This window comes from Dipodomys merriami, unplaced genomic scaffold (assembly GCF_024711535.1).
Source record: "Dipodomys merriami isolate MVZ:Mamm:240054 unplaced genomic scaffold, mDipMer1.0.p SCAF_10, whole genome shotgun sequence".
Lineage (NCBI taxonomy): Eukaryota > Metazoa > Chordata > Mammalia > Rodentia > Heteromyidae > Dipodomys > Dipodomys merriami.
The window spans coordinates 26,777,167-26,794,096 of record NW_027202271.1 but is presented as its reverse complement, the minus strand read 5'-3'; the positions used below and the strand labels follow the sequence as shown (position 1 = coordinate 26,794,096).

Below are 16,930 nucleotides of genomic sequence, written 5' to 3'. Positions count from 1 at the left end.
TTCAAGAAAATAGTCATTGAATTGTTATTGACAGTCAAGCACTATGCTGGATGCAGAGGTAAAATGTGAATAAAACAGATGTCCCTGTTTCCACTCTGTGATTTACTTCTGACTAACGAGCAATTGTTCCTCCAGGTATACAATGGACTCATATATGGAGCTTCTAAAGCAACCCAAGGACTGGGCTCCAATTGGTCATAGGCATCTATACATTTTTGTTCATTATTTGCGGTTAGGATTAAGAAAAACGTTTCCGAATATAGTTGGATCTAGTAACCAGGGTTAGGATGAGATAAAGTGAGTGTAAATAACTCCAGGAGTAAACCACAAGAGTATTATGGCTAGAAAATCAGGTAGGCTCTTTAAAGCTTCATCACTCAAAATCTACTTTCGAAGTCTTCTATCATCCTCTCCCCTGCAGCTGTGGATTACTAGGATACTGTCCCATTTTCTTTTAGCACTTGGCTCAAATGTTCTCTTTCTAACCCAACTTTTCATGACTTTCTCATACTTCAACACTCCTGATGATAACTCTTCAAACACTGGCTTCATGTTCCCTCAATTGGTAGAACATTATGAGCACTCATTTTCATCTTTCTGCTGTTACAAGCCAGCTTAGACAAATCTTATACCAGATCATCTTCAAAAATTGCTCCAAACAGCAGAAAGGGCTTAGCACTAAGGAAGCCACAACCTTAAATCCTGAACAAATTCTCCACTAAAACTGTTATGTACCATCAAGGATATTATAGGATAATAAGTGATGTACTGGCCTTTGAGATATAACTTTTCTATGATGTTATTTTCATGGTAAAATACATTCCAAGCTCAGCATAAACAACTTACAAACAAAAGTTGGGGAAAAGAAACTGCCTATTCATTTCTTTGAGAGTATTCTATATGTCATACAGCCAGTATTTAATATGAAAGTACCACTCATATAAGTAAAATTATGAGCAAAAGACAGACCCTGAAGACCCACACAATAAGTCTACATTTGTAAAGTCACAAATTAAAAGTCTGCAGCTAAAAGCACATATCCTGGAAATCTTTATTTAACCAAGAACAATTTCTGAAAAGGAATGTGCTACTACTGTCATTAATCACTTTTTCTCATTTTCTGGGGAAGGATTCAAGCCATCCTTAACTTTCAACTAAACAATGTTTTAGCTGTTAGTCTTAATATCCAGTGAAATTATTAAAAGAAAGTCCATCCAATACTGATGTGAACCACTCTCTTACAGGCAAGATGTTATGCTCTTGTTTCTCTTCTCTTTTAATCCATCCATCATTCACTGGTGAGTTCCTCTTCTCCTTCCTATAACAGTTTGTATAGTTCCATATATCTATTGTTCAAAACCTTGGCAAGAAAATGAGGCAAATCATTTCTCTTAACTCCAATGTATCATGGAAGTACATTAAGGAATAACTAGGACATATTGAAAGATATGGACATTCTTAAAAACTGTTTATGTGCCGGGCGCTGGTGGCTCTCGCCTGTAATCCTAGCTACTCAGGAGGCTGAGATCTGAGGATCCTGGTTCAAAGCCAGCCCGGGCAGGAGAGACCGTGAGACTCCTATCTCCAATAAACCACCAGAAAACCGGAAGTGGCGCTGTAGCTCAAGTAGTAGAGCGCTCGCCTTGAGCTGAAGAGCTGAGGGACAGTGCCCAGGCCCAGAGTTCAAGTCCCACGACCGACAAAAAAAAAAAAACAAAACTGTTTATGTTTTTGTTTTACAAACTTTCCTGGTCTATTTTTCCAGAGACAAGATAGTGAGGACAGAGGTGATTCAAAAACATATCTATCCATAAAATATTTTCTTTTCTCTGGTTATTAGAGCAATATTAAGACTGTAGAAAACACAATAAAATCACCTGTAATCTTACTACATTTAAGTGGTCACTAACACCAATATTTTGGTATTATTTCCTTTCGACTTCATTTGCCATGTAGACAAAATGTGATAATCTGACTTTTTTATTGGATTCATTACATTTTCTTCTCTCTCTCTTTCTCTCTCTCTCTCTCTCTCTCTCTCTCTCTCTCTCTCTCTCTCTCTCTCTCTCTTTCTGTGTGTGTGTGTGTGTGTGTGTGTGTGTGTGTGTGTGTGTGTGTGTGTGTGTGTGTGTTTTACTGGGATTGAAGTAAGGAATTCATGCTTACTACGTAAGCATTCTACCATTGTGCCTTATTTATTTCAGTTTTTTATTTTTCAAAAAAGATCTCAGGATCTTTGCCTAGGGACCAATCTTGGACTGTGATTCTCCTACAACTGCCTCAAATGTAGCTGAGATTATAGGCATGCAATTTCACATCTGGTTTTTATTTATGTATGTATGTATTGATTTTTGTGTTTTTGTGCTGTTCCTGAGGTTTGAATTCAGGGCCTACGTACTGTCCCTGACAGCTTTTTGCTGCAAGCTAGTGCTTTACCACTTGAGCCACAGCTCCACTTCCAACTTTTTGGTGGTTAATTGGAGAAATGAGTTTCATCAACTTGTCTTCTCAGGCTGGCTCTAAACCTGGATCCTCAGATCTGCCTCCTGAGGATTCTATGCATGAACCACAAGCACCAAGTGTATATCTTCCTTTCCTATTTTTTTTTTTTTGGCTATCATATTGTTTCATGAACATAACATTCTTTCACATTTATCTCCAAATAATTTTTTTTGGGGGGGTCCGGTCATGGGGCCTGAACTCTGGGCCTGGGCGCTGTCCCTCAGCTCTTCAGCTCAAGGCTAGCACTCTACCACTTGAGCCACAGTGCCACTTCTGGCTTTTTTTCTTTTTGCTTATATGGTGCTGAGGAATCGAACCCAGGGCCTCAGGCATGCAAGGCAAGCCCTCTACCACTGAGCCACCTTCCCAGCCCCTCCAAATAATTTTTTATAAAGTTTCCTGAAGTGGAAATTGCTTTACAGAAATACCATATCCATTTATATTCTTATTACTAATATTAAGGGTTTACCTACCAATTGTTAAAGCCATTATTTTTAGCAAATATTTTTATACAATTTGCATTTTTATGAGTCATTTTTTTTATGAGTCATTTTTAAGCTTTTGCAAAAGCTTATTGGGTTTTTACTAATTCTTACATTCTTTTTTGTTATTTTTAATTGTTATTCCTATGAATAAGAGATTATAGAAACATAGTACAGTGTACTAAAAATCAGGAGCCCAATACAAAAAGATTTATTAGAAAATCATTTTGTCACCGAGGATTTTGTGCAGGGGATAAATATAATAGATGAATATATAGGCCTCAGTTCTTAAAGAACTCATACTATAGGATGCTAAGAAAAGTGATTTTATTTTTGTGGGGGGTTAAAATTAGAAATAAGTAAAAGAAGGCAATCTATGCCTTTTCCTGTATTGAAACTATAAATATATATATATATATATATATATATATATGGTTTACCAGAAAATTATGCTATATCTGATTAAATCCTGGCTTTATGTATCAGTCAGAAACCAATACAAGTGTTTATTAAACTGTATGTCAGTAGTAGTGGAATTAAGAAGTGCTAAAGCAACATAGAATGGGACTGAATTGATTCCTCTAAGCAGACACCATCAGAAAACTGTAACTCTTTCTTTAAAGGGATTTAAAACCAGTTACCATAATTTGCAACATATTTTTGCTTTGGCCTTATCCTCCCACTAAGAAAAACACTATCATTGTTCTTTCAAAGCTGGGCTGATATCTTTGTTTAAGATGAACGGTTATCTTTAGACAAAACAGATTTCCCTCCATTTGTTATTTTATGGCGTATTTACCATAATCTCAGTGAAAGAGAAAAATGAGGGATTAAAAAGACTTCCTTTAGGTAAATATGACAGAAAATGAATACACATTATTATCTCTGGATAAAAAAAGACAGAGTAAGTAGAATCTATGCACAAGTTTCCAATGTTAATGATTACACTCGAAGCTATATTTACTACCTGATTATACACATAAAACATTTCTTGTTAAACTTTCTACAATAGCCCATTTTCATGTGATGAAGATCTTCCCACTTGTAAAGATTTAAAAAATATAAATTATATACTGACTGAAGTGCAAACAACAAACCCAGGACTTTTTATGGTAGATATAATAAATCTTAACACTTTAATGAATACTTTTTAAGTAGTACAAAAGCTCCAGTTTAGTTAAAATTTGCTTTTAATTTATGCTGTTTTGGCTAAAAGGCAGGAACAATTTGATAAGGTAAAACAACTTCAAGTGGATTATGAATGATGTCCAGTGATATTTTATTAGTTATAAATTTTAGGGTAGCAACTTAAGATAGTATTCATTAAAAAGAGAATGTGAAAATACTTTAATCTTTTTCAGTAATTAATCTTGCCATTTTTATACTAGATTGCCCCGCTAAACTATCTGAAATAGACTAATACACACTGTAAACTAGTTTCCCTGCTTCTGACCATCCTATGGAAAACAATCTCATTGATTCAGAAACAAATACAGATAGCAGATAAGTGTAAGATGACTTCAGCTTTATGTAACCAGCCCATGACTTACATTTGTGATTTATTATATACATCCAAATTCATGTGAATTGGAAAAACAGAATTAGGAAAATCATGCTAAGAGAAAAAACATTAAAAAGCTGCAGTAACAAAAATAAAATAGAAAAGTAAGTCCCTATCATTTTATACATGAAAAATAATTCCACTAGAGTTCAACAAAACAATTATTTTGAAAAAATGTAAGTATTTTCTTTAAAAATTCATCAGAAGATAAAGATATAATTTAACTATATTCAAGACTATAGTGGAGTGCCAGTAGCTCATGCCTGTAATCCTAGCTACTCAGGAGGCTAAGATCTGAGGATCACAGTTCAAGGCCAGCCAGAGCAGGAAAATCTTGGGGACTCTTATCTCCAGTAAACCATTCAGAAAACCAGACGTGTTGCTGTGGCTCAAGTGGTAAAGCACTAGCCTTGAGCTGAAGAGCTGAGGGACAGTGCTCAAGCTCCATGACCGACCAAAAAAGAAAGAAAAAAAAAAAAAGGGCACTGTCCCTCAACTCTTCAGTTCAAGGCGAGCACTCTACCACTTGAGCCACTGTGCCATTTCTTGCCTGGGCTGGCTTTGAACCATGATCCTCCTCAGATCTCACTGTCCTGAGTAACTAGGATTACACGTGTGAGTTACTGGCACTCTACTACATTCTTAAATAGAGTTAAATTATATCTTTATCTTCTGATGAATTTTAAGAAAATACTTACAAAATTTTTTTCAAAATATTATATATATATATATATATATATATATATATATATATATATATATATTTTTTTTTTGTCCATCATGGGCCCTGAACTTTGGGCCTGGGCACTGTCCCTCAGTTCTTCAGCTCAAGGCTAACACTCTTATCACTTGAGCCACAGTTTATGTGGTACTGAGGAATCGAACCCAGGGCCTCATGCATGCAAGGCAAGCCTTACTCTACACTGAGGCACCTTCCCAGCCCATAACTAATCATTTCTAAACTAAACATTTCTACCAACATTTATCAGCAGTGTATAGTGTTATTCAACAGAGATGTTGTTATTGAGCTGTAGATATTTACACTTAAGATAAATACTAACAGTGCATCTTTATTTATATAACTTCCTAGTTCAAATAAAAGTAACCATTCCTCATTACTTTATTGTTACTCATTCCACCAAGAAGTTTACAAATACTAAAATAGTATTTCTAACAGCTATCAGTAGCTAGCTGTTGAGTCAACTGTGTAATTAAACTGATACTGGGGTGATTATTTTTTGTTACATATAAAGCACACAAACAAAATAATAAAATATTTCTGTTGACCTTGTTAACTATAAAATAAACCATCAGCAGAGAGAACAAAATCTTCTTTCATGTTTATCACAATCATGTAAGAGTATCCTACACTAAGAGTATATATTTTTTAATTTTTTTTTTTTTTTTGGTCAGTCATGGGGCCCGAACTTGGCTTGGGCACTGTCCCTCAGCTCTTCAGCTCAAGGCTAGCACTGTACCGCTTGAGCCACAGCACCACTTCTGGCTTTTTCTGCTTATGTGGTGCTGAGTAATCGAACCCAGGGCCTCATGCATGCAAGGCAAGCACTCTACCACTGAGCCACCTTCCCAACCTGTAAGAGTATATTTCTGTGTCCCAGAGTTATTTCTCCTAAATGGTAAGTCATTAAAAAATAACTTACAACTAGCTTCCATAAAACTTACAAGATAATACTCAAAACTTGGTCAGAATATGTAAACTAAAACATTATGAAATTGAACATGGCTGAACTGAACTTCCAAATTGACAAAATGGCACTCACTTTCAATAAAAATTTCCTTCTGAATTTATATACTCCATAAAAATTTATCTTTTAACAAAAGATTTTTTAAGTTACATTAAATTTTTTCCTTATCAGTCATGATTATATTTCTCTGTTCACAACATTCTTACCCTATAAAATGCATAATAGTTTCACAAAGAAACATTTTGGGAAAATAGTTGTATTTCATCATGAATAAATTTAGTAGGACTTTTGGAGTAATTTTTAAATTATTTTGTATATACTGTAAACAATAGGCAATTCTACATTCTAATTTCAGTCTTCTACAATTCTGCAAAAAATACAGCTAGAAAAAATGGATAAATAAGCTCACTGCTTAGAATAACAAAATAATCCACAAAACTTGATGAATTTCCTAATAAAGAAATAAAACAAACAAAAAGCCCATATCCCACAAAATTTCAAGGAAAACTAGTAGCTAAAAAGTAGGTTGTGATGAAAAACACATTTTAAAAATTCTTACATAACATGCTAGGGGCTGGTGGTTCATGCCTGTAATCCTAGCTATACAGTAAACTGAGATCTGAGGATTGCAGTTCAAAGCCAATCCAGGCAGGAAAGTTTGTAAGACTCTTATTTCCGATTAACCACCAAAAAAGCTGGAAGTGGGGCTGTGATTCAAGTGGTAGAGTGTCAGCCTGAAGCAAAAAAAAAAAAAAAAAAAAAAGCTCAGGGATAGCACCCAGCCTGAGTTCAAACTGGCGCATGCGCGCGCGCACACACACACACACACACACACACACACACACACACACACACACACACACACACACACACAAAATTATTAGAAAAGCAAATACATAAATAAATGGATATAAAATAAGTCATAAAGTACATCTAAATAGTCCAATAAAAGTAACTGTAATGTATTATATTTGAATAAAGTTTCAATGCTACTTTAAGAAAGAGTATTTTTCTAGCAAGGCACTAGTGTCTTATGCTTGTAATTCTAGACACTCAGGAGAGGTTGAGCTCTAAGAATCTTGGTGTGAAGTCAACCCAGGCAGAAAAGTCCGTGAGGCTTTTATCTCCAATTAACCAGCAAAAGGCTGAAAGTAGAACTATGATTCAAGTGGGAGAGTGCAGAAAAAAAAAAAAGAGAGAACATGAGGTGTAAGGTCAAGCCATAGTATTGGTACAAAATAAGAAAATATTTTTTTCCTAGCTACAATGATCATACAACACAGGGGAATGAATAATTAAGTATAATAAATTTAATTATAACAGAAATAAATTTAAATCTAAAATGCAAGAAAAATATCCAAACACTGTTTTTTAGTCTGGGAAATGAGGCTTATTCTTTTTGAGAAACAACTACTGCAACTATATGAAACTTGAATCTTTGCATTGTTGTTTTGTGGCACTATGTTCTACCACAAAATATTTTCAGCTATTGAGTTTTCTGGTCCTTTATATTGGTCACTTTTAGAAATGTGCTTCCTTCTATCCACAGTGTGATGATTTCTATGCAAAGTAATCCACAGTATGATTTGGATTCAAATTTAAAAGCTTACTGTTTTTGAAGAAAAATATTTGTTTTGTTATTGGTAGATACTCCATATTGTTTTAAGAAGAGAGAAGTATACTTTGAAAAGTGAATATTATTTGCCATTCATTCATCAAACATCTTTTTAACATATATTGATTAAATATGTTTTTATATCAACAAAAACAAAAGTACACTGGAATATAAGGTTACCAATTGTAACATCTGGGTAGGATATTGGCTTAGCTATTTAGTTTCTTAAGAAGTAATATTTGAATGTCCAATACCTATAACTTGAAAAGTCAGTAAGACTGGTAATCATCAATAAAAAATGTATTCTAAATTTATTCATATTTAGTTCCTATTCTGACAAAGCAATGAAAAATCAAAGATTCTCTTGTACAATATTCTTTTTATAATATAGTTCTACTAATACAGAAGAAAAAAATAAAAATATTACTGAGACATAAAAACAACTACCAAGTTGGACTGGGATGTGGCACAGTTGGTAGAGTGCTTACATAGTATGTGCAAGGCACTGAATTCAATTCTGATCACAACAGAAAACAAGAAAACAGGAATGGTGGCAAACACCTGTAATTCAAGCACTCACAAAGTGGTGACAAGGAAATTTTGAGGTCATCCAGGGCTATATATCAAGTTCTAGCCCACTGTGGACTTTTAATAGAATATTTTAATACTACAAGCAAGTAACAACTTGCTTGCTATATTTCTACTTATTCCTTAATAAATAAAATACATTAATATTAAATATTAAAACTCTTAAGCCTAAATCAAGTGATGTGTTACAACTCCAGAATCAGGCTACTTAAGATCAAATCCCTGTCACTTGACCTATGACCTTGAGCTAAATATCCAAACTTCCCAATGCTTTATTATACTCATTTATAAAATGAGAATAATGTATGGTAAATACAGATTCAATGAGCCAGTAAACATTTAATGGTAAATATAAAACCAATCTTGGCAGTTGTTGTATGGAGTCAAGTCTAGATTCTTTAGTCTAGACCTTTAATAGACTCCCACCAATACCAGGACCTTGCAACCTACCTTTTGGTTGATTAACTCACCTCTACCTCAAATACATTTGACACCAATGCCTTCATACTTGACCTTAAATGAGTATTTACAGTGTTTTCTCTCCTTCTTTCTTTCTTTATGTCCACCCCAATTCTACCGTTGAAATCCTTAGTTCTACCTCTACCATGAGACTGCCATAATCAATCACTGAACTCTAAAGTACTTGCCTCAAAAAAAAAACAAAAAACAAAAAACATAGTTCAAGCCGGGCGCTGATGGCTGCTATCTGAGCATCGCAGTTAAAAACTAGACCAGGTAGGAAAGTCCATGAGACTCTTATCTCCAATAAACCACCAGAAAAACCAGAAGTGGTACTGTGGCTCAAGTGATAGAGCGCTGGCCTTGAGCTGAAGAGCTGAGGAACAGCACCCAGGCCTAGAGTTCAAGCCCCAAGACTGCAAAAAAAAAAAAAAAAAAGTTCAGAATTCTATATCTAGAGCCACTCACAATGCCCTACAACTATAGACATGTTTCACTGTCAATTGGATTATGAGCTACATGAAAATAAGAACTGTGCTATAATAATATATTCTCTGCATTGTCGTAAATAATGCATGTTCAACTAGTCTGATCACTAAGTCAAAGTAAAAAGGTCTATGTATTGGGTATGTGCATTTAAAACAGTAACTACAAATGCCTTGAAGGCCTTAGTAAGTCGCTTAACATGTCTTATTTTATTTTATCTTACTTTATTTTATTGTAAAGATGTAGTACAGAGAGGTTATAGTTAAATGAGCATTGTTTTTCTCCTACTATCCCTTCCCTCTCCCATCTGCCCTACCCCACCCCCAGAAGTTGTAAAGTTCATTTCCAACATAGCGTCTTGTGAGTCTCACTGTCACTTAACATTTCTGTTTCTACAATTGCTTCATTGGTAAGATGGTCCTGTATATTCTTCCCCCCACCCCAATTTACTTTATTGTTGTTTTAGAGGTGATATACAGAAGGGTTACCTTTACATATACCCGGAAATAAGTACAGTTCCTTTTGCACACTGTCATCTGTTCCCCCATTTTCTCCCATTTCTCCTCCCCCATCTTCACCCAAGAGTTGCAGAATTAACTTTCATCAACTTCCAGTTCTATATATCTTAAAACACTTGCTCAAACTTAGTTACAATTTATGAAAAGAGTTTCGTGGAGTTTTTTGGTTTGGGTTTTGGTTTATATCTCACTTTTTGTCTAGGCCAGATTTATCTGTATTCTTGTATAGCTGCAATGATAGACACATACTACCACACTTACTCTCATTGGTTGAGATGGGATCTTGCAAATTTTTTCTACTCTATAACTTCCCAAATAGCTAGTACTTCAGGTTTGAACCACTGCATCAAATTTTGAAAAGGTTTTAAACATAACAAAGTATTACACAAATACTTTTTTTATTTATATCATTAATATCACAAATGAAGTTTGGTTCTAAATAAGGAGGTTATAAAGACAGAATTGGTCTACTTCAAAAATATAACCACTCTAATTCCTGAAGTGTTTTTTTCTAAGTAACTGGCTTAAGTGTGTGATGTTCTAATATTGCTGATTGTAATAACTCTTACCCTTCCCTTTCCTGTGTCCATACCTCTTACCATGTGACACAGCTATCTTCCCAATAAACAGAATATGATTTATTTCTCCATGATCAGTGAGAAGAACTTCTTAAATAATTATTGGGTCTAAAAGAAAATCAGGCTTGGATTGATGGTATGTGTTTCAGCTAATCAAAAAGCAGAGGTAGAAAAATCTTTCTGAGGTCACCCCAGGCAAAGAGTGCAAGATTCTATCTAAAAACAAATTAAAACAGGTCAGGCACTGGTGGCTCAAGCCACCACTCAGGAGGCTGAGATCTGAAGATAACAGTTCAAAGCTAGCCCAGGCAGGAAAGTTCATGAGACTCTTATCTCCAATTAACCACCTGAAAACCAGTAGTGGAGCTGTGGATCAAAGTGGCGGGACTCCAGTCCTGAACAAATAAGCTCAGGAACAGCACCTGGGCCCTGAGTTCAAGCCCTATGACCACCAAAAAATAAAAATAAAAAAATAACTAAAGCAACAAGAGCTGTGGGCATGGCTCAAGTGATACAGTGCTTGACTTGTAAGTGTTAGGCCTTGAGTTCAGACCACAATATAACCAAAATAAAGAGTGGAGAAGGAAAGGAAGGAAGAGGGAATGGGGGAAGGGGAAAAGGAAGGACAAAGGGAGGGAGGAAGGGAAAGGAGGAGAAACAAATTCATAGTTTTAAGTGTTTAAATTCTACCTAAGAAAAACTGCAGAATTTAAATATGTGACAGTGTTTGCCCATGAAGTCCAAGGAAAGCAACTGAAAATTACTAAGTAGAGATTTCCCTTAGCTCCACCTCCTCTCAGCACCAGCACTCAGCTACAATAGTTACTGCTTCCTGGTTTCAAAGTTGGTTTATAAAAGTAGATGGATCATTATTGTCCTCTACTTGCTTCTGACAAGTAAAGCTGTTTTGAAGGCCAACTTTGAATAGAATCCTAAAGAATAAATAAATGCAAACAAACAACAACAAAAAAAAGAAAGCAGTATTCACATGCATTTGCCACTGTTCTCTTCTAAGCTAATCTCTTTTAATGATAATCAAATGTGAATTGTCATTCCTTTTGGAAAGCTCTAGTAAAAGTATATACTAACCACTAGCACTATTGAGCAGTCCTCTTAAAAACTCAAAAGTGAAAAACAGCGATATGGTTTGAATAAAGAAAAGAAAGGTGAATGAATTTGTCTAAACATAAAATGTATCAGCTCATGTTTAAATACCAAGAGCTCTTTAACTCGCCATCTGGATCTGAGTTTAGGCTTGTTAGGCCTCCTCTCAGTTAAATATGCAGCGAAATCTATGTGAAGTCATACAACAGTCCAAGCAGTGTAAGATTCCCTGAGAGAAGGAATTGTATCCATTCTTTCCACTGCTATAGAACATCTGGCATACTGTGTGTCCAATAAATAGATATTGAATGAACAGATAGTGTTTTTTTTCTACTGTTCAATGTTACATGAATACAGATTTCAACATTCTTATGTAAAGATTTAGACTTTTGAAAACATAAAACTTAAAATGACAAAAGTAAATTGTATAGCAAAAGAAGTATTTTCAACATATTCTCACACAGAAATGGTTTCCATTTATAGATAGATAGATAGATAGATAGATAGATAGATAGATAGATAGATAGATAGATAGGGAGAGAGAGAAAGAGAAAGAGAGAGATTTTTTAGAAAGACTGTGGTAGGCAAATTGCCTAGTGAATAAGCTTTCAAAACTCTAGTTCTACTTACTATATTGGAATTCCTCACTTCCCTTCAACTCACTGTGTACTACTACCCTAACGACCCAACTCTATGTTTCACTGCTTTTATGCCTTAATGGTTTTTAGTCTTTGATTTTTTTTCCCCTGGTGGGGAGATTCCTTTCTAACCACAAATGCTAAAAGTGACACTAGCTGCTTTTTTGTTCCTTGGAGGGTTTTTCTTTTTCCTATCCTTCAGGATAATTATATTCTGTTGTGCCTTTTATTATCGTGTCTTTTAGGTTCTCCTTAACCTTCTATACTCTTGGGCTTTATTTAATAGTGAGCTCCCGCCTCAACCCTCCACACTAAACCATGCTCATTAGGTTTCTTAATCCTCCATAATTTGCTTTCATGAAATTTTATACCTTTGAGTTGCTGTGTTCTATGAGCCCATTTCCTTAATATAGTTATTCCAGGCAACCCAGAACCAACAAGCCCAAACCAAAGCTTATTCACTATCTCAGCCAACTTGATTCTATTCAAAAATTTTTTTTGCATGTTTATGGATCTTAAAACTATACCATTTAACTTGGTATTTCATTTTTTCATCCAAACATTTCCTGAGATTGTTAAGAAGGAAGAAAGAGCCTGCTGACTGCCCTTAACATCTAGTTAGTAACTTGTAAAGATCAGAAAAAATAAAATTCTAGATGTTGTATTAGTGATCAATAAATTTGGCCTATACTATTGGCCTTATAATCAGAATTCAAAATTAGAGATAAACATCTTTTTTTTCAAAAAGCTCTGCTTTTCCAAATGGGTTGCTTTTTTAAATTTTATTTTTATTTTTATTTTTTTGGGGGGTGGGGGGTCCAGTCGTGGGGCCTGAACTCTGGCTCTGGGCGCTGTCCCTCAGCTCTTCAGCTCAAGGCTAGTGCTCTACCACTTGAACTACAACACCACTTCCAGCTTTTTTCTTTTTGCTTATGTGGTGCTGAGGAATCGAACCCAGGGCCTCATGCATGCAAGGCAAGTGCTCTAACTAGCCACCTTCCCAGCCCCCCAAATGGGTTGCTTTTTGAAAGACATGTACAATCTTGAACCCTGACTATGGAACCAATTCTGGGTCTTTTCAGCAGCTCATCCTGTTACTTTTTCTATTCTACTCATGACTAACACTTTTGCTGAGGAATATATGTTGCAGAATAGCCAAGATGACACATATACACACATATACTCTATCTTCTATTTTTATTTTTAACTTCTAGGAACATTGGGCGGGGGGGGGGGGGAGGGGGGAGGGGAGGGAATGGGAGGGGGAAGGGAATCCCTTGGCAGTGGATTTCTAGTTAATGAAGTTTCCAAAGGTGACTAGCTTACTCTAGCAAAGTTTACACTTCAGCTCTGGGTGCATGTTAAACTGTGGTCCTTCCAATCCTGATGATAGAAAGCACAGCCAGCCAGTTCTTTATTTAATTGGTTTGCATCCACACACTGACCTCCAGGGCACTGTTTATATAGTATATTTATGCAATATGCTCCACAGTTCTCTGCCTCTTTCAAAAGCATGTTTCTCCGGAGATTTGATATATGGCTTTCATGTTTAATCAGTACATTAAACTCAATGCTTTGCTTCCTCCAGCATCAACTAACTTCCCTTCTTGGTAGGTGGGGAGAAGAGTACAGCTTCTTGCTACTTCTGAACATAAAAGGAAGTCTGTTTTACTCTATTAACAAAGTCACCAACTCCACAAGATCCTAGACAAGCAACATCACTACTACATCAACTAGAAACTGGTGTTAACATAAAACCTCAAACCTCCTTTAGAAAAATGGTAGGCTTACTGTTTCCAATTGGCAAAACCAAAACCTTAGTTGTTTGTTAAAAATCCACAGAAAAGTTTTTAAATCAGTATATAAAATACTCAGTACACAGAAGTTACAGTTAAACCACAGCCTAAGTTTTTTAAGCAAACTAATAGTAAGAATAGAACATTCTTGTGATTCCCAGATCAGCATTAATTTAGAGTCTCTTCTGGTTGAAAGTTCACTAGACAAGTCACCATCAATAGAATTTTCAATGTTTCTAAGGTAGATTTAAATGACTATTAATGTCCATTCCATAACAATTTCTTTATGACCCAAACTTCTGAAATAGATGAAATCCTCTAAAATTAATTTATCTCTTTAAATAAGATAAGGACTTAAAAGTCTCATGAGGGTTTGGGGCTGAAAGTCAGTGGCAGGGTACTTGCCTTTCATGCACGCAGCCTTGAGTTTAATTCCCAGCTCCGGAAGAAAAGATAAACTATGTATTTTACTTTAAAACATTGTGAACAAAAAAATGGAAACAAGTATGACAAATTACTAATAATATAAAATTTAGGTAGATATTCATTGTGTTGGTGCTCATCATACTATCAGTTGAAAATTTCATTATTAAAATTTAACCTTAAAAAATAGGGGTTGTGGATTGGCTCTCATAGAATAAAAGGATTCAATTTGATAAGAAATATTTACATTAAAAAAAGAAATATTTACATTATGTTCTTGGCTAATAATCTGGTATACACTCAACATCTTAATTTTCTTTACCACGTACTGGCAATGAAAACTTCCTTTCCTTCTTTTCCATTTTCATCCCATAGCATAAATGCACTTGCACAAACAAATGCTGTGTTGTAAGCTTTGCTTAAGTGGAATACTTACCTTGAAAAACACGTGTGTGTGTGTGTGTGTGTGTGTGTCTTGAAAAACACGTGTGTGTGTGTGTGTGTGTGTGTGTATACCTTAAGTCACCTTCAGTAATTTATTAAGAATCAAATAGTTGATATAATGCCTTCTAATTTTAGCCTCTGTATCAACATTACCTACCAAAGGGATTTTGTGTTAACTATCACTAGCAGAACACACACACACACACACACACACACACACACACACACACACACACACACATACATACACACATACACACACACACACACATATACATATATATATATATATATATATATATATATATTTCGATTTTGAAATCCTCTCCTTTATGGCTAGTCATTGACCATAGCTTTTATTTTTAAGGTTCTCCACCCCCTTAGGAAGACTGGCATCTTCCTTCACTTAAGAAACTTACTTTATCACAGCTGTATACAACATTAAACAGAGCTGGTTTATTTTCTGTATTTAACAAACAATAAGAAATCTGAACCTGCCAGGTGTGAGTGGTTCACACCTGTAATCCTAGCTACTCAGGAGGCTGAGATCTGAGGATCACGGTTCAAAGCCAACCCAGGCAGGAAAGTCCATGAGACTCTTATCTCTAATAAACCACTAGAAAACTGGAAGTGACACTGTGGCTCAAGCAGTAGAGCGCTAGCCTTGAGCTGAAGAGCGCAGGGACAGCGCCCAAGCCCAGGGTTCAAGCCCCATGACTGACAAAAAAAAAAAAAGGAATCAGAACCTATTAAAGTCAAACATTTAATTGTTCCAATACGCTACCTTATTTCTAACCAAAATTTGCATGATATAAAATGCCAAAATAACTTCTTGCTTTCTTTGTCATGACCCCTCCACTCAAAGGAAAGCTAAGAGTTTATAAGAAAAAAAATTAATTTGAAACCTTCTGAATTTTCCCCATTTTTAAACTCACAATTAAAAGAATAAACTTTTAATCAGAATTCCTCAGAAGATTTTAATAGTATATTGCTCTGTAATTTTCAAAGACATACAGATATTGTCCATGATAATTTCTTTAATTGGAACTTGAAAAAATATAATCCATGTATGAAACCTTGAGTTACAAGAGTGAAAGATGTGTGCCTGTACAGATGTTATAACTATTTCCATGATAAATGCTAACCTTCAGTACATAACTTTAGTGGCATATTTTAATTTGGATTTGAAATTTTAACATAAACTATTTGACTTTGACAACAACAGCCTAATATTTCAACTTTGTACACTATTTCCAAGTTTTATCTTCAAAATAAGCCTAGTAGACTTTGTCATTTTAAAATTTATATTCCAGATCTTGTACCCCAAAGGTAGACACGTGAGGAATTAAACTGTGTCATAATGAAGTGAATTCTTAATAATACTTAGTACCTGATTGGCAGGGATTTTAAAGGGCATATGATTCTTATATAAAACCATCATTCTTCAATGATTTCATTCATTATTATGTTTAAAGATTTTAACTATCAAAAATGAAAAAGACTTTTAACCCTACCTTAAGTTGCCTTCAGTGAGTTATTAAGAATCAAATAGTTAATATAATGCCCTCTAACATTAGCCTCCATATCACCATTACCTACCAAAGGAATTTTGTCTTAACTATTACTAGCAGAGCACACACAATAAAAGGATTTCTGAAATCATGGTCTTCAATTAGGTGTATTTGCTAATTCAAGTGGACAGATTTCATAGTTTTAAGAGTCTCACCAAATTGGAAGAATTCATAAAGCTACATCATAAAAAGGAAGATAAAGCTAGTTAACTACTATCAAAAGAATTTATAGTACATGGCTCCTTGTTAACATAATAAGCCAAAATATTTTTAAATAAGGTATAGTGGAACTCACACAAGAATAAGAGGCTACTTTATTTTTTTACATTTTCTTTGGAATCCTGTTATTATTTTTTGTTTTGTCTTGTTTATGTAGTACCAAAGAATCAAACCCAAGGCTTCATGCAAGCTAGGCAAGCACTCTTAACACTAAGCCAAATTCCTAGCCCAGAAGGCTAC

At 35.0% G+C, this 16,930-nt stretch overlaps 1 protein-coding gene across 4 annotated transcripts in view; it reads right to left on the bottom strand.

The window, feature by feature from the left end:
• Msrb3 (methionine sulfoxide reductase B3) overlaps window positions 1-16,930 on the bottom strand; it is a 119,051-nt gene that overhangs the window by 34,228 nt on the left and 67,893 nt on the right. The gene's annotated exons all lie outside the window — the stretch shown is intronic.